Below are 25,519 nucleotides of genomic sequence, written 5' to 3'. Positions count from 1 at the left end.
TTCCACAAATGCTTTTATCGGAAAAGTTTTTCCGTTAAAAGCATTTGCAGAAAAGATCATGTAGATTGGCACGGACGCTTTTCCGCAAAAGCACTTTTTGCGGAAAAGCGTCCGTGCCAATCTAGGTGCAGTTTTGCACAAGAAAGCCCCATTCACCATTTTCACAATTGGGGCTTTTTTGCGCAAGTTGTCTACACTGGCCATCTTGCACAAAAGCATTTGCGCAAGAGGGCTTTTGCCTGAATGGGAGCAGCATAGTATTTCCGCAAGAACACTGACAATCTTACATGAGATCATCAGTGTTCTTGCGGAAATTCAAGCAGTCATTGTAGACAGCTGGCAAGTTTTTCCGCAAAAGCAGCTGTTTTTGCAGAAAAACTTGCCAGTCTAGATGCAGCTCATGCCTTTTCACATTCTGGGACCAATACAGCTACAACACTGCATACAGTATTTAATGTGTTCTGATCAGTTTTATTCTTTCAGTAGTTCTAATACCTAAGGATATAAAGACATTTTTGCTGAATGCGTAGTATTTATGGCATCTGCCTATGCAGTCACAGTACTATAAGGATTGAATTACTTTGTGAAGTTTTTTGAGGTTCCTTTAGTAGCAAAAGCCTGATGTAAAATAAAATTCTATTTGATTAAACTCTCTTTTTACAAGGGAGTCCGTGCATTACCCTTTGTTTTAATTACAGCCTTCAGTTTTCAAAAGCAATCTTTGTGACTGCCATCTTAATTGTATCCCTGAATTGTGATACATCATTTTTGATAACACAAACACTGAGCTATGTGCAGGATAACTATGAAAATATCCAGTTTTACTCTTTCTGTGCAAATTTTTGACTGCACAGAAATATAGGTGCAATCTGATATGCCACAATTTAGCACTCTTTGAAGTTTCAACTGAGGTATCCGAGTTCTGAAATCCAGGTTTTTCAAAGCCACCTTGGTTAAAACTTTCTGCTTCTTTAGCGCTATGTTATGCTAACAGTGCTGGAAAGCTTCATAAATTCTCTTATGTATATGGAAACATGTATTTTTATGAACATTACTCACTCTGAATTTGTATTCCACTGCCCTCTTCAGGAGAGAACACAAACCAGCACAACGATTATTTGCAAACAGAAGGCTTCTAAAGCCTTATATTAGTCTGTGCTACATCATCTTTGCTATATGATTTTTTTTTTACATTTAATTCCTACAGGTAATTCATGTAATTTCAGTATAATTTTAGAAATAATGCATATTCAACCAAAAAGAAACCTTTTGCAGGATTTATACATTTTTCCCCACATACTTAAAATAACAAGGATGCATCTTTAGGGTTGCAAAATTTTTATAGGCATTACTGCAATTTGTGCAGTTAAAACCTACCTGCAATTCCATGCTTTGAAAATGTACCCTCACATAATATCATTTTTCTTTCTGGGGAAATGTATTTGGTTCCAGAGCCTTGTCTCCTTATTTACTTGTAATGTGCCTCCTGCACTTTGAGTATATAAATGAGAGAACTATCGCATAAGGCAGTGGATGCTGTAGTCAGATCAAAGCTTGCTTCCTCTGATTTTGGCCGTATAGATTTATTTAGATTGCGAGGTTGTGGGGTAGGACCTGGTTCTTTATTCTGTATTTGTACAGTGCCTAGTGCAGTAGACTTCTTTTCCATGGCTGGGGCTCCAAGATCTGAGGACAATGAATATAATAATTGAGCCCCTCATGACTTCTTTCATGTTATCATGTGCAGCTGCCTTATTTCTTATAACAGGCTCTACAAAATTGTTATGGAATAAATTCAGGGCATTGGCACCGCTCTCTAGGTAGGGTACAGTATTAGGCTGAGTCTATATACATATGTTAAAGCTATGAATAAATGTTAATCACACTAAGGGTAGAGTGAATGAAAACAGCATGTTTGGGAACACTGAAGGGCAGTAGAAACAACTTCACAGTGGGTAGCAGACACCCTTTAGTTTAAGAACCAACAGTAATATCAAGTAGGTTACAATATACAACCCCACTGCTATTGTGAAGTTTTACCTTTTTATTGTCATGAATTTTAACATGCACCCCTTGTCTCATGTGTCACATTAATTATGCTTATTCAATTCACTTGAATAGCATGGGTTCCCTTGGACATGTTCATGGACCACACACAGAAGGGAGAGTTTTCAGCATCTGAAAGAGAGGCTAGAGACACTAGACAGTAGAGTGACCTCACTTGTTTCTTCTGCTTTCTTGCTTTCCCACATGTTGCATAGTTATAGCTGAAACCGGCTACATGCTATGTGAAATTACTCCTTTGCAAAGGCTCCCTGCTGTAGCTATGAGATGAATGACCTTTTCTATCACTAACCCACGCGTAATACAAACCATATTTCTCAGGCAGAAACAAAATGATCACCATTTCTTTGTCTTTTACTCCACATGAGAGGGCATCAACTATTGTTGACTGACCAGAGTTATGAACGTTAGGCCAGTTTGCTACAGTACCTGGGATTCTGCACAGGTTTATTCTTTTATGGTTGTTTGTTCCCTGGTATAATTGACTATCATTGGAATTCCTGTATACAGAATGCCCGTAGGCAGCTCTTTCCTCTTAGTTACATCCCAAGTGCATTTCCTTTATTGGCTCAGTTTCTACCTACTGCAATACAGTTATACTGTTGGCAGTCAGAATGTTCCCTGCTGTGGAGTCCGTGTGTTCTTCCTTCCAGTCCTCATGTTCTCTCTTTGTAACATATACTCAACAGATGTGATAAAGAATAAGGAGACCTATGATGCAATCCCTGAGTGATAGTGTGAAAGAAACACCACACATACCAGTTGTACAGGCTGACCGTATAAAATGCAAGCCATCAATGCCTGGTGCTGATCATCCTACAGGACCAGGTTTTTAATGATTTTTGAAAGGATGCTAAGTAGAGTAAGCTCCTGTATCTCATCCTCTTTTCATTATTTAACTCCCCTGAATTCCTTTCATAGCAATTTCTAAGGCTATGTCTACACCGCAGCATTTTTTCAGAATAACTGCCATTATTTCGAAATAATTGTGAGTTGGAGAACTTCCTACTCCAATTCCTGTAACCCTCATTTCATGAGGAGTCCTTCTTCTTTTGACTTCCTGCTGTGTAGACAGCGTCAAAAACTGAATTAAGTTATTTCAACTCCAGCCATGCAATTGACAATCGCTTAATTCGATTTTTGCTCTGCTGTGTAGACGTGCCCTAAGTGAGCTTCTGAAAGTTGAAAATATTCATGGTTGTCCTTTCTGAACATAGACTCATAGACTCATAGACTTTAAGGTCAGAAGGGACCATTATGATCATCTAGTCTGACCCCCTGCACAGTGCAGGCCACAAAATCTCACCCACCCCTCCTAGAATAATCCTTTCACCTATATCTCAGATATTGAAGCCTTCAAATGCTTTAAAGACCCCAAGATGAAGAGAATCCTCTAGCTGTGATCTGTACCCCATGCTACAGAGGAAGGCGAAAAACCTCCAGGACCTCTGCCAATCTACCCAGGAGGAAAATTCCTTCCCGACCCCAAATATGGCGATCAGCTAAACCCTGAGCATGTGGGCAAGACTCACCAGCCAGACACCCAGAAAGTTCTCTAGTAATTCCTATCATCCCTCCATTGACCTATTTCCCACTGATAATGAATAGTCAATTAGTTACCAAGATCATGTTATCGCATCAAACCATCCCCTTCATAAACCCATCTAGTTTAATCTTGTAACCAGATAGATCTTTTGCCCCCACTACTTCCCTTGGAAGGCCGTTCCAGAACTTCACTCCTCTAATGGTTAGAAACCTTCATCTAATCTCAAGTCTAAACTTCCTACTAGCCAGCTTATATCCATTTGTTCTTGTGTCCACATTGGTATTAAACTTAAATAATTCCTCTCCCTCCCTGGTATTTATCCCTCTAATATATTTAAAAAGTGCAATCATGTCTCCCCTCAGCCTTCTTTTGGTTAAAGTAAACAAGCCAAGCTCCTTGAGTCTCCTTTCATAAGACAGGTTTTCCATTCCTCGGATCATCCTAGTGGCCCTTCTTTGTACCTGTTCCAGTTTGAATTCATCCTTCTTAAACATGGGAGACCAGAACTGCACACAGTATTCCAAATGGGGTCTCACCAATGCCTTGTATAATGGCACTAACACCTCCTTATCCCTACTGGAAATACCTCGCCTAATACATCCCAAGATCGTATTAGCCTTTTTCACGGCCATGTCACAATGGTGGCTCATAGTCATTCTATAATCAACCAGGACTCCGAGGTCCTTCTCCTCCTCCGTTACTTCCAACTGATGTGTCCCCAGCTTATAACTAAAATTCTTGTTATTAATCCCTAAATGCATAACCTTACACTTCTCACTATTCAATTTCATCCTATTGCTATCACTCCAATTTACAAGATCATCCAGATCTTCCTGTATGATATCCCGATCCTTTTCTGAATTGGCAATAGCTCCCAACTTTGTGTCATCAGCAAATTTTATTAGAACACTTCCACTTTTGGTGCCAAGATCAGCAATAAAAAGATTAAATAAAATTGGCCCCAAAACTGATCCCTGGGGAACTCCGCTAGTAACCTTCCTCCAACCTGACAGTTCACCTTTCAGTATGACCCGCTGTAGTCTCCCCTTTAACCAGTTGCTTATCCACCTCTCAGCTTTCATATTAATCCCTATCTTTTCCAATTTAACCAATAATTCCCCATGTGGTACTGTATCAAATGCCTTACTAAAGTTGAGGTAGATTAGATCCACTGCATTTCCTTTATCTAAAAAATCTGTTACTTTCTCAAAAAAGGAGATCAGGTTGGTTTGGCACGATCTACCTTTTGTAAAACCATGTTGTAATTTGTCCCAATTGCCATTAGCCTCAATGTCTCTAACTACTTTCTCCTTCAAAATTTTTTCCAGGATCTTACATAGTACAGATGTCAAACTAACAGGCCTATAGTTACCCGGGTCGCTTTTTTTCCCTTTCTTAAAAATCGGAACTATATTAGCAATTCTCCAGTCAAATGGTACAACCCCTGAGTTTAGAGATTTATTAAAAAATTTTGCTAATGGACTTGCAAGTTCATGTGCCAGTTCCTTTAATATTCTTGGATGAAGACCATCTGGGCCCCCCGATTCACTCCCATTAAGCTGTTCAAGTTTGGCTTTCACCTCGGATATGGTAATATCTACCTCCTTATCCTCAGTCCCATTTGTTAACTTACCATTATCCCTAAGATCTTCATTAGCCTCATTAAAGACTGAAGCAAAGTATTTGTTCAAATATTGGGCCATTCCTAGGTTATCCTTAACCTCCACTCCATCCTTAGTAATTAATGGTCCTACTTCTTCTTTTTTTGTTTTTTTCCTATTTATATGGCTATAAAACCTTTTACTATTGGTTTTAATTCCCCTTGCAAGGTCCAACTCTACCTGACTTTTAGCCTTTCTCACTGTATCCCTACATGCTCTAACCTCAATAACGTAGCTTTCTTTACTGATCCCTTCCATTTTGCACTCCTCATATGCTTTCTGCTTTTTCTTAATCACCTCTCTGAGATGCTTGCTCATCCAGCTTGGTCTAACACACCTGCCTATAAATTTTTTCCCTTTTCTAGGGATACAGGCTTCTGACAGCTTCTGTAACTTTAACTTAAAATAATTCCAGGCCTCCTCCACTTTAAGATCCATAAATTCTTTAGTCCAATCAACTTCCCTAATGAATTTCCTTAATTTACTAAAGTTAGCCCTTTTGAAATCAAAAACCCTAGTCTCAGATTTATTTTTGTTTATCCTTCCATTTAATTTAAACTGAATTAGCTCATGATCACTCGAGCCAAGGTTGTCTCCTACAACCATTTCATCTATGAGGTCCTCGCTACTCACCAAAACCAAATCTAAAATAGCATCCCCCCTTGTTGGTTCAGCAACTACTTGATGAAGGAATTCATCAGCTATCACATCTAGGAAAATTTGAGCCCTATTACTATTACTAGCACTTCTTCTCCAGTCTGTATCTGGAAAGTTGAAATCTCCCATGATTACAGTTTCCATGAGTATTTACTTCATTAAAAACATTAAAGAGGTCTCTATCCATATCCAAATTGGATCCTGGTGGTCTATAACACACCCCAAGCACTATCCCAGGGGAGGATCTGATGGTTTTCTTCCCCAATGTGATTTTTGCCCAAACGGACTCTGTCTTTTCCATTCCATCACTTTTTATTTCTTTACAATCTACCTCATCTTTAATATACAATGCGACTCCACCACCTTTACCCTTATTTCTGTCTTTCCTAAACAGCACATACCCTTCAATACCTGTACTCCAGTCATGCCTAGTATTCCACCATGTTTCTGTTATTCCTATAATATCTGGTTTCACTTCCTGGACCAATAACTCTAGTTCCTCCTTTTTGTTACTTAGGCTCCTCGCATTGGTGTACAAACATCTTAATTTTTGCTGTTTGGCCTCATTCACATTCTTTACCCAATTTGGCACAGATGTTATACCTCCAATATGACCTATTAGACTAGTATCCACCCCACCCTTCCTCATGTTCATTCTCCTACCCCCAGCTATATCCTTTCTTACTTCGTTTTCCTCCATCTCAGTGTTAAAATCTGGCATAGAGATTACCTGGGCATCTCCCAACCATCTCCCCCAAATTCCTAGTTTAAAGCTCTCTTAATAAGTTGAGCCAGCCTCCATCCTAGAATTCTATTTCCCTCCCTACTTAGGTGAAGTCCATCTCTAGAGAACAGTCCTCTGTCCATAAATGCCTCCCAGTGACCATACATCCCAAAGCCCTCCTTATAGCACCACTGCCTAAGCCCTCTATTGATCATCACAATCCTGTCACATCTTTGTTGCCCTTCTCTAGGAACAGGCAGAATCCCACTAAAGATCACCTGAGCCTCAATTTCCTTGAGCATCCTCCCCAGCCTAGCATAGTCTCCCTTAATTCGTTCCAGCGAGAATCTATCCGTATCATTTGTTCCTAAATGAAGGATGATCAATGGATTCCTTCCTGCTCCCTTAATAATTCTCTTCAACCTCATTTCCACATCTCGTATCTTAGCACCTGGCAGACAGCACACCCTTCTATTCTCTGGATCAGCTCTGGTTACAGGCCTATCTATTCTTCTCAATAAGGAGACCCCAATCACATAGACCTGCCTTTTCCTAGTGACAGTGAAATTCTCTAGCTTCCTCTGGCTGCAAGTCCTTACCATTCCTATTTTCCCTTGTAATCCTAATGCTCATTATTGGTGTTGTCTCCATTAAGTCTTCCCCTTTATCTATGGAACTAGCCACTCTTCTCTTCTTCCTTACCCTTCCATCTTCATTATCTACCTGCTGTACCCCTTCTTCATTTTCCAGCTCCACATACCTGTTCTTGAGCTCTATTTTTCCTTCACTGACCCATCTTTTCCTCTGCCTGGTCCTCTGAGTCACATAACATAACATAACATAACATAACATAACATAACATAACATAACATAACATAACATAACATAAGCCTCTAGAAGTAAAAGGATGGTGTTACATTATGTGCAGAGGCACAGGAAGGGCAAGAAATGTTGAGATCACTACTGTATACTGTTCAGTTCCTAACTTGTTTTTATTGGGCAGAACGGGGAGAGGAAAGCTTTGAAAAAGTTGTGCATGTATTATAACAGTTAGTTTTGTTTTAAGAAAAAAAATTGTTTTTGTAGAATGGAAAAAACCATTTCACCTTGTGAGAAACCAATACATTTACATTTAATGAAAATTGGCTTTACTCATCACATAGAGGTGGCAAATATAATAAAACAGAGCAAAATGTCATCCTGCAAATGACTGATGATATTTTTATGATGGTAGTTTAGTGGTGACAATTTCACAAGATAAAAGCCAAGAGTTTTTGTTTTGTTTTCCTTCCAATATCAGGAGATGAAACCATCTAATTCAGACCACAGGAGGCCCCCACAGAACAGGCAAAAAGCAAAATTCCAAAGCCTCTCTAGATTTCAGATTAATAAATCCGCAGAATGTATCAATTCTGTAGTCTCAGCATTCAGAAGAGACACAATACTGAAAATATGAATGGAATATTAGCAGTTTCTGTTTGGATCTCTCAATGAACAGTCAAAGATTTCACACCTAGATGTGCTGATAAATAAAAATCTCAATAAAAAATGTAGACAGTCCCTTTACGTTTGTTGTTAGATCACTAACTATGGTACTTTAGTCACACAGGAATTTTTTCTACAGTAAGAAAAGTCACTGTGACAATACTGTTCTTTTGTAGCATATTTTACCTAGTCTTCTCTTGTTTATAAGCCCCAGTGTAATAAAACAATACTTTGCCCACCAGAGTTCATTGAAATGCATTTCATTATCTTAATCAGCCCTCAGAGTCAAAGCTTTATTGTTTTGCATTCTCTTCTTACTGTATTTGAACTTTGTTCTAATACTGATGCTGATGCTCAGCCCATTACAGCCAGTTGCAAATTAGTTTTTATTCCACTCAGAGTAGTGAAGTATGCTTTAATAAATTAACACCAATAATTTTATAACCAAATATTCGTGCACTTTATCTTTTAATTACTGTACCCTAAATTAATCTAGTTATGTATCTGATTTCATACCACTCTCTAATCCCAAGGTGATATTAAATATTTCTTGTTTTTGTCAGAAAGGCCAGATTGCAGTATTTTATTCTTGGTTTTAGGACAAGAATTTTGCCTGATGAGTCTATGTTTTCAAAAGCCAATAAAATATATTTTACTGCATGGACACCTCTCCTTGTGAATGCTGCGTGTGAAGTAAATCAGAGTACCTTTACAAGTTGGCATGCACTAATATATAATCACAGAAGTGTATATATACTTACTGGCAACTCTGTGATTCACAATTCTGTCTCCTGCTGGCACTGTCATACCACAGCTTTCTTTTAAATCGACTCATGGGGTCAAAGGAAGCTCATAAAACACAACTTCCACAACATCATTAGAATAGTTTAATTCTGTGATATTTTCCAGTCCTGATAGAATGCTTGTCGGAAGAATAGATTCATTCTGTGACATTTCTGTTCTGATTACTAGCCTTGTTATAGGATAAAAATATCAGAATGATAATGCCAGGTATGTCCTATGACTATTGATGGTGTGCAAATGTAAAGAATTATCTGGGTATCTGCTTCTAAATCGAGATGAAGTCTATAGTAGAAGGAAGTATTTCGGTTACCTAATGCATTCAATTAAAAGAGATTCTTGCAAGCTTTTATTTGAGAAGCTCTCAAATCTCTGTTGTGAGTAGCAATCCTTTTATATTTGATTGGAGGAATATACTCTGGCTAACATGTTCAAACTAATTGAACAAAAATATAGTCGCAAGGGTGATACCATAGCCAAAGACAGCTGCAGCAGCAACACCCACTGACCTGGGAATACCTAGGAACCTTAAATTTGCCACACCAGCTGTTATTAGGGGATAGAGACCCAATCTGGGCCTTTTACGCTGTACCTGATACACTGATTAGTATAGCGATGTAATTATTATGCTTATTGCACTAAATACATTCAAACTCAGTAGTATGAGGTTATTTAAATTCATGCTGTCTACTACAGTGAATATTGAGATCTGTGGTTGAATATGCAAGGGAATATGGCAACAGCACAATCATTATTTTTAGTACACTTCCTGCAATTCATTTATTTAACCTCTGGAGATATAATATAGTAGTGACACCAACAGAATAAGTATATGTTTACACTATGGAGACAATCTTGGCATAGCTACATTACCATAACTATGGCAATAAACCCATAGGCTGTGTCTAGACTGGCAAGTTTTTCCGCAAAATCATCTGCTTTTGCGGAAAAACTTGCCAGCTGTCTACACTGGCCACTTGAATTTCCGGAAAAGCACTGACGATCTCATGTAAGATTGTCAGTGCTTTTCCGGAAATACTATGCTGCTCTGGTTCGGGCAAAAGACTTTTTCCGAAAGACTTTTGTGCAAAAGGGCCAGTGTAGACAGCATAGTACTGTTTTCCGCAAAAAAGCCCTGATCGCGAAAATGGCGATCGGGGCTTTTTTGCGGAAAACCGCGTCTAGATTGGCCACGGACGCTTTTCCACAAAAGTGCTTTTGCAGAAAAGCACCCTACCAGTCTAGACGCGCTTTTCCGAAAATGCTTTTAATGGAAAAGTTTTCCGTTAAAAGAATTTTCGGAAAATCATGCCAGTGTAGACGTAGCCATAGTGTAGACACAGGAAGAAGTGCCTTTTTCATTCATGTAAGAACCTTGTCTCCCTGAGAAGTGACAGCTATATTGGCGGAAACATTCTTCTATTGGCCTAGCCGTGTCCACACAGGAGATTATGTCTGTATTGGGAGATAAGACACATGTGGGAAGGGGATTGCTTTTTTAACAGTGCTGAAAAGTGTAGCTATGTTGTCGTATTCCTGTAGACCATTCCCAAGGAGATGGCTTGAACAAAAGGGGGTGATAAAAAATTCCAAATTCTGTCAACTTTATCTCACCGAACAATAACACAGAGTATGTCTACACTACAGCACTAATTTGAACTAACTTAATTCGAATTAGTTAATTCGAACTAAGCTAATTCGAACTAGTGCATCTAGACCTAAAAACTACTTCGAATTAGCGTTTTGCTAATTCAAAATAGCATGTCCACGTTGAGTGGACCCTGAATCAAAGTTAAGGCTGGCCGGAAGCAGTGCCAGCAGGGCATCAGGTTAGGACTTAGAGTGTGGAGCTGCTGCCTCAGGCTAGCTGAGGGCTGTGCTTAAAGGGACCCGACCCCCACCCTGGACAGACAGTTTTCAGGGTTCCCCACTTGCTTGTCTACCTCGGTGAGGGACAGTAGAGCAGTCCTGTCTTGGAGTGCCCTGAGTGCCCTCATTCGGCACATCACAGCACTAGGCCATCAGCCCGGCTGCACTTGCCACAGGCTGCCATTTGAGGGAGTGGGGGTTAATCAGTGGGTTGTCAGGATCCAGGAGGCCCTGCAAGAGAGCTTCCACCACGAGGAGCCCACAGAGCCACCCCAGTCCTCCCCTTCATGGGCTTGTGCCCCATTCCTCCCTCACCTCCTTCCATTTACCCCTCCCTAGCCCCCCTTCATAAAACTCTGATACGTCATATCGTCAGTATAGTGTACAGATGTGCTCTCCTCACCTCAAAAAAGATGTTTCGGCCTTGGAAAGGCTTCAGAAAAGAGCAACTAAAATGATTAGGGGTTTGGAACAGGTCCCATATGAAGAGAGGCTAAAGAGACTGGGACTTTTCAGCTTAGAAAAGACGAGACTGAGGGGGGATATGATAGAGGTATATAAAATCATGAGTGGTGTGGAGAGGGTGCATAAAGAAAAGTTCTTCATTAGTTCCCATAATAGGAGGACTAGAGGACACCAAATGAAATGAATGGGTAGCAGGCTTCAAACTAATAAAAGAAAGTTCTTCTTCACAAAGCAAATAGTCAACCTGTGGAACTCCTTGCTGCAGGAGGCAGTGAAGGCTAGAACTATAACAGAGTTTAGAGAGAAGTTAGATAAAGTCATGGAGGTTGGGTCCATGGAGTGATATTAGCCAGGGGGTAGGAACGGTGTCCCTGGCCTCTGTTTGTGGAAGGCTGGAGATGGATGGCATGAGACAGATCGCTTGGTCATTGTCTTTGGTCCATCCCTTCCGGGGTAGCTGGTGTTGGCCGCTGTCAGCAGACAGGTTACTGGGATAAATGGACCTTTGGTCTGACCCAGTACAGCTGTTCTTATGTTCTTATGTTCTTAGGGTCATGGGTCTCACTGGACCACCTTGATTTTCATGCAAACCTTCTCCTGGGTTCGCATGTGGCCTTTGGTGGCTAGGCTGGCAGCTATCCTGCCCTAGACGCCCACTTTCCTGTGTTTAGTGCAGAGTCGTGGACATTGGAGGCCTTCCCCCAAACCTCGATGAGCTCCACGATCTCCGCACTAGACCAGGTGGGTGCCCGCCTCTTGCAGCCCCGGGCAAGCTCCTGGGAGCCGCCAGCCTGGTCCCGGGAAGAGGCGGAGGGCTGGGTGGTAACAGGTAGCTGGCTCATGCCGTGCCAGGTGCAGGGTGTGCTGGCTAGGTGCTGGCAGGCTTGCACATGGCTCAAGCACCGTAGCCAGACCGTGCCCCTTTTAGGGCTCCGGGGCCAGGAGGGGAGCAGAAGAGTTTCCCTGGTTTGGCTCAGAGTGGCCATGAGGGCAAGGTGGGAAGGGCTAGCCTCCCACTAGTTCAAATTAAGTGGCTACACAGCCCTTAATTCAAACTATTTAATTTGAGCTAGGCGTTAGTCCTCGTAGAATGAGGTTTACCTAGTTCGAATTAAGCGCTCCGCTAGTTCAAGTTAAGTTCAAACTAGCGGTTTGTATGTATGGCGCCTATGAAAGTTAATTCGAACTAATGGCTGATAGTTCGAATTAACTTTGTAGTGTAGACATACCCTCACTTTGTGAACACAAGCATATAAGATTGGCCATAATGGATCAGATCAATGGTCCTCGTAGTCCTGTATTTTGTCTTCTAACAGCTGTTAGTGCTAGATACTTCAGAAGGAATGAAGATAATGGGGCAAATATTGAGGCATCCATCTCTGGTCATCCAGTCCCAGCTTCTGGCTGCCTGAGGTTTAGGGAAACTCAAAGGATGGAGGTTGCATCCCTGACCATCTTTGCTAATAGCCACTGATGGAACCTATCTTTCATGAGAAACAGTTATGCCTGTGGCCTGCACAACATCTTCTGGCAATGATTTCACAGGTTGACTGTGTGTTGTGTGGAGAACGACTTTATTTTATTTGTTTTAAGCATGGTGTGTATTAATTTCATGGGTGATGCCTGGTTCTTGTGTTATGGGGAGGAATAAATAATGTGTACACTACTTATCCCACACCATTCTTGGTTTTACAGGTTTCTATCATATCCCCCCACTTTGGCTACATCTATAGAGCTTCCCTCTACCGCAAAAGCCTATGCAAATGAAGCGCAGATTAGCATATTGTTGTGCTTCATTTGCATAATTAAATAGGAGCTGTTTTTGTGCAAGAAGGCACTATCTACACATGGCCTTTTTGCACAAAACCCCCCTCTTGTGCAAAAGCTATTCTTCCTCATTTTTTCAGGAAGAACAGCTCTTGTGCAAAAACCTCTTGTGCAAAAATGGCTCCTAATTAATTATGCAAATAAAGGGTGACGATATGCTAATTCACACTTCATTTGCATAGGCTTTTGCGGAAGAGGGAAGCTGTGTACACATAGCCTCTGTCATCTCCTTTCTAAACTAAACCGTCCTGGTGGTTTTAATATGTACAATGCTAGTTGGCTAAGGGAATGGAGCTGTATTCTAATTAACATCTTTTGTGAGCTCAGTTGGATTTTAGCAAGAGCACAGGAGATCATCAGGTCCACAAAACTGTACTATAATTGTTGGCAATCATCCACACAGCAGAACGAATGCAGAGAGTGGATCAAGTGGCTGAATCACAAACTCTAGGATGCTAATGGCACCTCAGGGAACTTCCTGTCTTCCTGCTTCTTTTAGGAGGAATTTGATTGAGTAATGGGAATTGCATAATACTCTGTTGATTGAGGATGGCAACCTTATAAACACCTCTTCCCAGAGCAGGCACCACTCGAGGACAGGAGCCACTGAATGAAGGGCAAGACATGACCCTGGAGCTGAGGCTGGTAACCAAAGAGTCTATACACTACAGTAGCTACAGCACATCCTGAGTCTGTACTCAAAGGACTTATTTGGTGATGGCCCTGGGAACAGCCCACTACAGAACTGGCATCAGAACAAACACCAGAGTCACAGCCTTGTAAGCTTCTGCCATGTTTATTGTTATTAATCTATAGATGAGAAGGGATTTCCCACTTATGAGCCCATTAAGTTTTAATATTACCCAGGATTTGTGTGTGCTTCAGAGTGGAACCACAGCATTCCTGTATCATCCCCATTCCTCTGCCTCCCCCCTCATGATACAGTTTCTTCTTCTCAGGGATTTGTATTCCCTCCCTGCACAGTTCAAGCTGATGGGACAAGTCCACCTGCATGTTGTCTCTTCATGGATGTGAGGGAAATAATTACCTAAGTCTTTTATCCATTGATGTTCCACATTGGCTTGTCTGGTGCCTATGGGCCTTCTATTGATGGGCAGGAGATGGCACTTACTGTGGCAAAGTAATATTTCCACTTTTAGAACAAACCCTTTTACAGCTACAGAGCAAATATTTAATCTAACCATATTTTTGCATCTCTAATGTAATACAAACAGACAGGTGAGCCAGACTGATTCCTAGCTATGCACTTATCAGTGTTCAGTTGAGCTATCAGGGCCTCCTCCAGTGTCTCATGCTGTTTGGTTGCTAGATACCAAAATAGCTGCTGAACTACCCTGGAACAGAAGTTCATGCTTCTACTCAGCTACCTCCAGAATATCAATGATCCCCAGAACTTGTCCAGCCTGACAGACTGAACAACCAAAGCTTTTAACTAGACCACTTACGTCTCACCCTGCAAGCAGCCTTTCCTACTCTTCTCCCACACCTCCAAAAAAGAGATATAGAAATGACAAGATTTAAATTTTGTATGTGTGCCTTGTGATGTTACTTCAAAGTAGGAATAAGAGCCTCCGGAAAAGGGCGCTTTTTCCGGAGGATCGGGGCCAGTGTTGACGCTCTTTTCCGGCTTTTTTAAAAGCAGCGGACATTTTTATTTAAATGCCGTGGGGGATATTTAAATCCCCCGCGGATTTCCCTACGACGACTGGTGAAATTTACATGCCCCTTCCGGAAAAGGGGCCAGTGTAGACGAGCCCAAACACTCTGTGGAAGATATCTGTACAGGCATGTATAAGTATGTGAAGTGGATAGGTAGGGGACATACAGAGCTTTGGCTCCATGTCCCTAACTCACTAATATCAACGCCAGAATGGGGTAACATAATGGCTACGTCTACACTGGCCCCTTTTCCGGAAGGGGCATGGTAATTTCACCAGTCGTCGTAGGGAAATCCGCGGGGGATTTAAATATTCCCCGCGGCATTTAAATAAAAATGTCCGCCGCTTTTTTCCGGCTTTTAAAAAAGCCGGAAAAGAGCGTCTACACTGGCCCCGATCCTCTGGAAAAAGCGCCCTTTTCCGGAGGCTCTTATTCCTACTTTGAAGTAGGAATAAGACCCTCCGGAAAAGGGCACTTTGAAGTAGGAATAAGACCCTCCGGAAAAGGGCACTTTTTCTGGAGGATCGGGGCCAGTGTAGACGCTCTTTTCCGGCTTTTTTAAAAGCCGGAAAAAAGCGGCGGACATTTTTATTTAAATGCCGCGGGGGATATTTAAATCCCCCGCGGATTTCCCTACGACGACTGGTGAAATTTACATGCCCCTTCCGGAAAAGGGGCCAGTGTAGACGAGCCCAATAAGTTACTGCAGATTTAAACCAGTTGCATATACTATCCTCAAAACTAGGAGTAGCAAGAAAGGAACAATATTGAAGAGGGTATTTCTGAGATGCAATGTTTCCTGGGAGAACTACAGGTGTAGTACAGTTTAACCACTGTCCTGTTCTCAGAGTCAGTGGTTCTCAACCACTGGTCCATGAACTGATGGCTTTTGGGCTGCGGCACACTGCCAGGCCATGTCCATGCTGGCTGCTCCAGGACTGGGGCTGGGATATATGCTGGAGCTGAACCCGGCTGTTTGAGGCAACTCTGGGGGTAGGGTAAATTCCTACCACAGCTTCCTAATGCACATCTCTGACTTAGGACACAATCCTGCTGTGTTCCCACTTAGCATGTCTGAAGAGGGGCTTCAGGATGATCTCGCTGTAATTAGAATTACTCTTACTATAGTACAAAGACTATTCAGTTATCAGCAAGTTCTTATCTTAAAAACAAACTAAAAAAATGCAGAATGGGTTTTCAATAGGAGCCACTGGGGATAGAATTGCCATGCTCCATCCATAAAGCAAGACAGACTATCCCCACGGTCTAGTGGTCCCTGCCCTTTCACTCAGCACTGCTTTCTCCTCACACACAGGGTCATTCAATAGCAGTTACACAGTGTTCCATATTGTTTTTATGAGCCAGATAATGCTATAAACTGCTCTGACTGAAATCCAGAGTAACTATTTTGCTCAACAAGTTAGTAAGGATTTACACCAACCTTAGTGAAGGCAAATTTGGAACCTAATACTATTTTATCAAAAAGAAAATGAATGAGCTTTCTCCCCTCCCTGACAGTGGAGTAAATCCAGATTAACACCCGTGCCATCAGCTGAAGCAAGCTGTTCGTGGTGGCTGTGGGGGCTGAGTGTGGGGTACATGCTGGTCCCCTGAGCCGCTGCACAGCAGGCAGCTTCAGTTCCATGTGGCTGGCAGCTGTTGCAGCTGAAGCTGGCTGTTTGCAGCAATTCTGGGGACCAAGGCGTTGACTTTACACAAATATACAAATACATTTGCATAATGAATATGCAAATCTGCAAATAAATTGTTACCAATCCACCAAAAATTTGTGAATGGGTTTTCCAGTTCACAGTGTAAAAAAGGTTGGGAACTGCTGCAGTCAAAATCATTCCTAAAATCACAATCTGGCCCTAGGTTAGGAGAGAACAAGGGGTGAGCAGAAGTACTGAAAGCCAGAAGAGCAAGGGGAAACGAGAAATAAAAGAGGAGGACAGTGACTATTCTATGGGAATAAGAAAAGAGAAAATGGTGTAAAGACAATAAAATACAAGGGAGAGAGAAATGAAGGAAAGGAAGCAAGAAACTGCATATATTTATTTAATTGTTCAACTTTGTTACACGTATTTGTATTTTATTTTATTTTCCTGGTAGACACCTTACATACTTGCATTTAAGAAAAAGGGACAATAGTGACCAAGACATACTCATTTCAGTGGCAAGACTCCTGTTAGTGTCAGTGTGAACAGGATTTGTCCCAGTTTCTCTAACTCTGGAGATATGCTAGAACCTAGTTTTGTTTTGAGAAATCTTTTGGGATGCTTTTAGTTCCAGAACATAAGATTGGGGTTATACAAAAGTCTGCTTTTCCAAAACATTTTCTGCTCTTTTTAAGGAGCAAAAATGTGATTTTAAATATATTTATTCTAACTAAATGGAAGTCTGTGCTATGCAAACATGATGGTTTGTATACCTGAAATGTTTACCTTGCTTCTAGGGCTGTCACCCAAATTTACATAAATTCAGAAGACAGAATTTACATTTTTGATAGGGGAAAATCAGAACTTCAGCTCTGGAAGTATGGTGCTGGGTTCTAAATGTAGAGTTCAAAATTTGCAGATGTCGTTACAACATAATCCAGCTCTAGGGTTACTTTAATGAATGCAGAACTAGTCTCTACATTTGGCAAAATGAGTTGTTCCATCTCTAAAATTAATATTGCTGCCTTCTGCAGTTACGCAATTGGAGCTATTTGTGCTGCCAACCACATGGCTCTTAATTCTGGTTTTTGTTTCTCTTTGCCATGTCAGACATCTCCATTGGAGAGGAAAAGATAACTCATTTCTTATTCAGGAAATGGTTTCTTTTATCATCTCCTGTAGATTCTGCTTCACCTTGACTTTCGACAGTTGGCCATTGTCTCCGAGTCACTTGTATTCTTTGTGTGCTATGAGATAAGCAGTAGCACATTTGATCCTACCTGAAAATGTACATGATATTCATATAAGGGATGTACATTATAAGAGAATTGGGCAGTTTATATTTTTAAAATAAGGGATAAAATCTTCATCTGATTTAAATTAGAGAAGTATCATTGATTTCAATGGAACTACACCAGATCATTAGAAGAGCGATCAGCTCAAAGTTCTGGCACAAGGAATAAGGCATTCAAGAAGTTCACTTTATGTAAATTTGTTTCTTGTTACCTCCCTATTTGGGCATGCAAGGATATAAAATTGTGTTTAATATGAACAGGTTTCTTTTCCCCATGTTCCAGTCTTTCACCCACCCCATCTGCCTGCAAACCTGCACTGACCAGATTTTATAGCTGAACAAATTTGTTCCTCATTTCAATGTTAAAATGCTGGTCAAGCAGACTGCAGGCAACACATGACAGATTACACAAACACATCCAGGCTTCTATGATTTAAAAAAAAATTCAAAACAACCATTTTTGTGAGTGAAAATGAAATACCAAATTGTTTCCTCAGAGCTCCAATATCTCACTGAAATTGGCCTGAAATAAAATCATCTTGGCTTTTTTCTTTTGTTGTTCCTCTATTATAGATCAGATCCAGCTTTCTCAGTAACAACTACCTCTCCTGGAGGCACTGCAGCCATCATGGACTAACTAGAATTTGTATCTCTACTTGGTGTTGGTGGTGACCTTGTCTGAAGCATCCTTTGTCCACGTTATGAGCAAGAGCAGACGCAGTCACTTAGGCCCAATTGTCAGGATCATTACAATCTGCCAGGTACGTGAACCTGAACGGTAGAATTTCTGAGTGAAACCCACGATTCATTTGGAGATCTCTAAAAACATCCCTGCAGGGCTTCCTTTGTTGTTCAAGCAGCTCAGGTTTAAATTTGGATCAGACCAAATATAGTCACTCCTATCTTTCATTTCTGCTTCCAGGCTACTGTGTAATTACTGATAACTGGGCAGCCATCCAAGCCAAGAGGCCTACTATCAGATTCCACAGGGACCATGACACTTACTCAGGACTTCTAGTCTGACATTATCTCCACATGAAAAAAAGATTTGCAACAAAGTACCTCCATGCAACTGCTGCAGTCATATACCATTTGTTGCTATTGGGGTGATCGATATTTCTTATTGTCTTGCAGTGATTTTTAAAAAAATATTTGTATTATTTTGCTCCCCACTGTAATTCATTATATTACAGAAATCAAGAAATTAGATCATTGCCAAAAACTGGCACAGATCAAGCCACATGCCCCTGTCCTCCCTTGTTTTCTGATTAGATGCATCCCTTCCAGATATAATCGCAAATTAAGAGAAAGCTGAAGTCAGTAAGTGTGGCTTGTGTTACTTCCTGTAAATTGCCAAACCTGAGTGCTGCATGAGAGATCCAATTTCAAAGCTAACAATTCTCCATCCTGAATATCCAGCTACTTATTCCCTGCAGAAAATAAGGGTCGCAAGTCCTCTTAGAGACAAAAGACAGGATTATGCAGCACTTTACAGACTACCAAGATGGCCTAGTAGGTGATGAGCCCCACTTCTGGCCCACAAAAGCTCATCACCTAATAAACCATCTTGTTAGTCTTTAAAATGCTGCATAGTCCTGTCTTTTGTTTCAGCAAGACCAGACTAACACGGCTACATCTCTATTATAAGTCGTCTTAGAGATAGCTAGACTCAAGGTAATCAATTTTGTAATCATCTTATTCCTGGTCTGCAGTATTTCTTAGAATAATTTAGAAATTTAGAATCTACTTGTATGTGGAGCCTGAATGTATTTCTTTAAATGATGTTCTCCTTCTGGCAGTAGACAATGGGCAGGTGTTCATGCTGATTTCATTAAGCCTTTTGGCAGTGATCCTGATCTGTAGCTAATTCATCTTCAGGACCTGGCAGAGGTGGTTGGGATAACTTTACAATGGCTTAGTCCATTCCTTTCAGGGAGGACACAGAAGATGGTGGAAGAAAGAGCAATTGCCTTTTCAAGGATTCTCATATGTGGTTCTTAGCAGTTTCATTTTTTTACCCTTGGCCACTCAACATGTATTTTAGGACCCTAGGAAAGATACAGAAACTGACTGTACTGAGATATACATCTCCTTTTCATTGAATTCTGGTTCTGTTGTCTCCTTGATTTCCCAATGAATGAAAACTAACTCACTTTGAAAGGACTGAAAGGTATGAAAGGATTTTAAGGGCCTGATGGAATTATGATAACTTCTTCCTTCCACACTTTTTCCCAAGTTATTTGTAATCTTGGGTTCTTGATAGATCCATTATTGTTCCTGAATTCCCATACTGCAGTTGTGACCAGAAATGTTCTTTTGCTGTTTGGATAAAACCCATATTAAGAGTCTTCCTTTCTAAGGTGGACCTCACCAATGACCACACTTGCTTCCAAGATGAACAGTTGCGGTAGGCTCTTCTTAGGATGAACTTTAAAGACCACTCATAACCCCTGATTACTATAGAATACAACTCTCCACATTTTAGTAGAAAAGGCTGATATAGATATGCAAATAACCTTTGTGCTGTAGTTAACCATTTCTAGGTGAAATGTAGTGGGGCAAGTAATGAGCATCAGTATAAATGTCTGGGATGGATAAATCTGTATTTTTGCTTGTTAAATTATGATTTTTAAATTATCTAGATTTTATATTATATTATATACTAGCAGAAATACCCAGTGTCACCAGGGGAAAATATAGTGAAAGGTATGATGAATGAACTACGTCAATTACATTAACATAGAATATTTTATTGGAAATACTTTTCTCTTAGGGTATGTCTACACTACAAAGTTAATTCGAACTAACAGACGTTAGTTCGAATTAACTTTGATAGGTGCTACACATACAAACCGCTAGTTCGAACTTAATTCAAACTAGCGGAGCACTTAATTCGAACTAGGTAAACCTCATTCCAGGAGGACTAACGCCTAGTTCGACTTAAGTAGTTCGAATTAAGGGCTCTGTAGCCACTTAATTCGAACTAGTGGGAGGCTAGCCCTTCCCAGCTTTCCCTGGTGGCCACTCTGGGCACCACCAGGGAAACTCTTCTGCCCCCCTCTCCCGGCCCCGGAGCCCTTAAAGGGGCACGGTCTGTCTATGGTGCCCGTGCCAGGTGCAAGCCTGCCAGCACCCAGCCAGCAGACCCTGCACCTGGCACGGCATGAACCAGCCACCCGCTGCCACCTAGCCCTCTGCCTCTTCCTGGGACCAGCCTGGCGGCTCCCGGGAGCCTGCCTAGGTCCGCAAGAGGCGGGCGCCCACCTGGTCTAGTGCGGACATCGTGGACCTCATCCACGACCTCCACACTAGGCACAGGAAAGTGGCTATCTAGGGCAGGATAGCTGCCAGCCTGGCCACCCAGGAGCAGGTTTGCATGAAAATCAGGGTGGTCCAGTGAGACCCCCGACCCTGAGCCCTGAGCTTAGAATGACCGTACTGGGTCAGACCAAAGGTCCATCTAGCCCAGTAGCCTGTCTGCCTACAGCGGCCAACACTAGGTACCCTGGAGGGGATGGACCGAAGACAAAGACCAAGCCATTTGTCTTGTGCCATCCATCTCCAGCCTTCCACAAACAGAGGCCAGGGACACCATTTCTACCCCCTGGCTAATAGCACTTCATGGACCCAACCTCCATGAATTTATCTAACTTCTCTTTAAACTCTGTTCTAGTTCTAGCCTTCACAGCCTCCTGCAGCAAGGAGTTCCACAGGTTGACTATTTGCTTTGTGAAGAAGAACTTTCTGTTATTAGTTTGAAGCCTGCTACCCATTTATTTCATCTGGTGTCCCCTAGGGTATGTCTACACTACAATGTTAGTTCGAACTAACGGACGTTAGTTCGAACTAACATTCATAGCCGCTACACTAGCGCTCCGCTAGTTCGAATTTGAATCGAACTAGTGGAGCGCTTAGTTCGAACTAGGAAAACCTCATTTTACGAGGATTAAGCCTAGTTCGAACTAGCTAGTTCGAATTAAGGGGTGTGTAGCCCCTTAATTCGAACTAGTGGGAGGCTAGCCCTCCCCAGGTTTCCCTGGTGACCACTCTGGCCAACACCAGGGAAACTCGTCTGCCCCCCTCCCGGCCCCGGACCCCTTAAAGGGGCACGGGCTGGCTACAGTGCCCGTGCCAGGTGCAAGCCTGCCAGCACCCAGCCAGCAGACCCTGCACCTGGCACGGCACAGAGCCACCCACCCGATGTCCCCCAGCCCACCCCCTCTTCCCGGGACCAGGCTGGCGGCTCCCGGGAGCTTGCCCGGGACCGCAAGAGGCGGGCACCTTCCTGGGTTAGTGCGGACATCGTGGACCTCGTCCACGATCTCCGCACTAGGCACAGGAAAGTGGCCGTCTAGGGCAGGAGAGCTGCCAGCCTGGCCACCCAGGAGCAGGTGTGCATGAAAATCAAGGTGGTCCACTGACACCCCCGACCCTGAGCCCTGAGCTTACAATGGCCGTCCTGGGTCAGACCAAAGGTCCATCTAGCCCAGTAGCCTGTCTGCCGACAGCGGCCAACCCTAGGGACCCTGGAGGAGATGGACCAAAGACAGTGACTCTTGGGCCATTTGTCTTGTGCCATCCCTCTCCAGCCTTTCACAAACTTTGGGCAGGGACACCACTCCTACCCCCTGGCTAAGACTACTCCATGGACCCAACCTCCATGGCTTGATCTCACTTCTCTTTAAACTCTGTTCTAGTTGTAGCCTTCACAGCCTCCTGCAGCAAGGAGTTCCACAGGTTAACTATTTGCTTTGTCAACAACAACAACAACTTTCTCTTACTAGTTTCAAGCCTGCTACCCATTCCTTTCCTTTGGTGTCCTCTAGTCCTTCTTTATGGGAACTCATGAAGAACTTTTATGAATGCACCCTCTCCACCCAACCCCTGCTTTTAGAGACCTCTATCCTGTCCCCGCTCCATCTCCTCTTTTCTAAGCTGAACAGTCCCAGTCTCTGTAGCCTCTCTTCATCTGGGACCTGTTCCCAACCCCTGATCATGTTAGTTGCCCTCCCCTCTCCCAGCCTTTCTCTTCCCCTCTCCCACCTCCTTTTCCCAGTCTCCCCCAGTTTTGTTCAATAAAGACAGAGTCAATGTTGGAAGAAACATTATCTTTATTTTGTACATCAGTAAGAAGGGGGGCTAGGGAAGGGTAAGTGGAAGGAGGTGAGGGAGGAATGGGGTACGAGCCCCCGATGGGGAGGACTGGGCTGGCTCTGCGGGCTTCTGGGGGTGGAAGCTCTCCTGCAGCCCCCCGATTGCCCCCTCTCCCCAGATGGCAGCCTGCGGCAAGTGCAGCCGGGCTGATGGCCGAGTGGTGTGATGTGCCCAGTGTGGGTAGTCCGGGCAATCCAAGCCAGGACTGCTTTGCAAGCGGGGCACCCCTTAGAACTGTCTGTCCGGGGTGGGGGTTGGGACCCTTTAAGTGCAGCCCTCGACTAGCCTGAGACAGAATCTCCACACTCTAAGTCCTCCTCTGATGCCCTGCCGGCACTGCTTCCGGCCATCCTTAAGCTCTGTTCAGAGTCCACTCAATGTGAACTTGCTAGTTCGAATTAGCAAAACGCTAATTCGAACTAGTTTTTAGTTCTAGACGCGTTAGTTCGAATTAGCTTAGTTCGAATTAACTAATTCGAACTAAGTTAGTTCGAACTTGCGCTGTAGTGTAGACATACCCCTAGTCCTTCTATTATGGGAACTAATGAAGAACTTTTCTTTATGCACCCTCTCCACACCACTCATGCTTTTATAGACCTCTATCATATCCCCCCTCAGCCTCCTCTTTTCTAAGATGAAAAGTCCCAGTCTCTTTAGCCTCTCTTCATATGGGACCTGTTCCAAACCCCTGATCATTTTAGTTGCCCTCCCCTCTCCCACTCTCTCTCTTCCCCTCTCCCACCTCCTTTTCCCAATCTCCCCGAGTTTTGTTAAATAAAGAGAGTTTCTATTTTTGAACACATTTGTCCTTTATTTTGTACATCAGGAAGGGGGGCTAGGGAGGGGTAAATGGAAGGAGGTGAGGGAGGAATGGGGTACGAGCCCCCAGTGGGGAGGACTGGGGTGGCTCTTCGGTTTCCTCGGGGTGGAAGCTCTCCTGCACCCCTCAGATTGACACCCCCTCCCCCGGATGGCAGCCTGCGGCAAGTGCAGCCGGGCTGATGGCCGAGTGCTGTGATGTGCCGAGTGTGGGCACTCAGGGCACTCCAAGACAGGACTGCTTTGCAAGAGGGGAACCCCTGAGAACTGTCTGTCCGGGGTGGGGGTCGGGTCACTTTAAGCACAGCCCTCGGCTAGCCTGAGGCAGCAGCTCCATGCTCTAAGTCCTAATCTAATGCCCTGCTGGCACTGCTTCCGGCCATCCTTAACCTCGGTTCAGGGTCCACTCAACATGGATATGCTAGTTTGAATTAGCAAAATTCGATGGTAACACAGCACTTCCATCTGATAAATGATTGATCATAAAATCATAGAACACTAGAATTGGGAGGGATGTAGAGAGGTCATCGAGTCCAGTCCCCTGTCCTCATGGCAGGACCAAGCACTGTCTAGAACATCCCTGACAGGTGTCTGTCTAACCTGCTCTTAAATATCTCTAGTGGTGAAGATTCCACAACCTCCTAGGCAATTTATTCCAGTGTTTAACCACCCTGACAGTTAGGAAGCTTTTGCTAATGTCCAACCCAAGCCTCCCTTACTGCAGTTTAAGCCCATTGCTTCTTGTCCTATCCTCAGAGGCCAAGGAGAACAATTTCTCTCCCTCTTCCTTATAACACTATTTTAGATACTTGAAAACCACTATCATGTCCCCTCTCAGTCTTCTCTTTTCTAAACTAAACAATCCCAGTTCTTTCAATCTTCCCTCAAAGGTCATGTTTTCTAGATCTTTAATCATTTTTGTTGCATTTCTCTTGACCTTCTCCAATTCTCCACATCTTTCTTGAGATGTGGTGCCCAGAACTGGACATAATACTCCAATTGTGGCCTAACCAATTCAGAGTAGAGTGGAAGAATGATTTGTCGTGTCTGGCTCACAACACTCCTGTTGATGCATCCCACAATCATGTTTGCTTTTTTTGCAACAGTGTCACACTGTTGACTCATATTTAGCTTGTAGTAAACTTTGACCCCTACTGTACATCTAGACTAAGCCTCTTTCAAAAGGCTTTTTTGAAGGAGCTCTTTTGAAAAAGCCTCTTTCAAAACAGATCATCTAGACATCCACAAGACTTTCGAAAAAGCAATCCGCTTTTTCGAAAGAGAGCACCCTGGCAATCTGGACGCTCTCTTTTGAAAAGCTCTGTTTGTGTTCAAGAATGCCTTGTAAAATGAGATTTATTACTGTCGAAAAAACCGCTGCATTTCTTGGATTTAATTTCAAAAGAACGTGATGGCAGTCTAGACGGAGGTGACGTTTTTTCAAAAAAAGTCTACCATGTAGTCTAGACATAGGCCTAGATCCCTTTCTGCAGTACTCCTTCCTAGACAGTTGCTTCCCATTCTGTATGTGTGAAATGGATTCTTCCTTCCTAAGTATTTTACATTTGTCCTCATTAAATTTCATTCTGTTTACCTCAGACCATTTCTCTAGATTATCCAGATCATTTTGAATTTTTATCCTATCCTCCAAAGAACTTGCAACCTCTCCCAGCTTGGTATAATCTGCAAACTTAATCATCATACTCTCTATGCCATCATCTAAATCATGAAGATATTGAACAGAACCGGCCCCAACACAGATCCCTGTGGAACCCGACTTGTTATACCCTTCCTGCGTGAGTGTGAACCATTAAT

The sequence above is a fragment of the Pelodiscus sinensis genome, chromosome 1, assembly GCF_049634645.1.
Source record: "Pelodiscus sinensis isolate JC-2024 chromosome 1, ASM4963464v1, whole genome shotgun sequence".
Classification (NCBI taxonomy): domain Eukaryota; kingdom Metazoa; phylum Chordata; order Testudines; family Trionychidae; genus Pelodiscus; species Pelodiscus sinensis.
Note: the sequence above shows the minus strand (reverse complement) of the source record.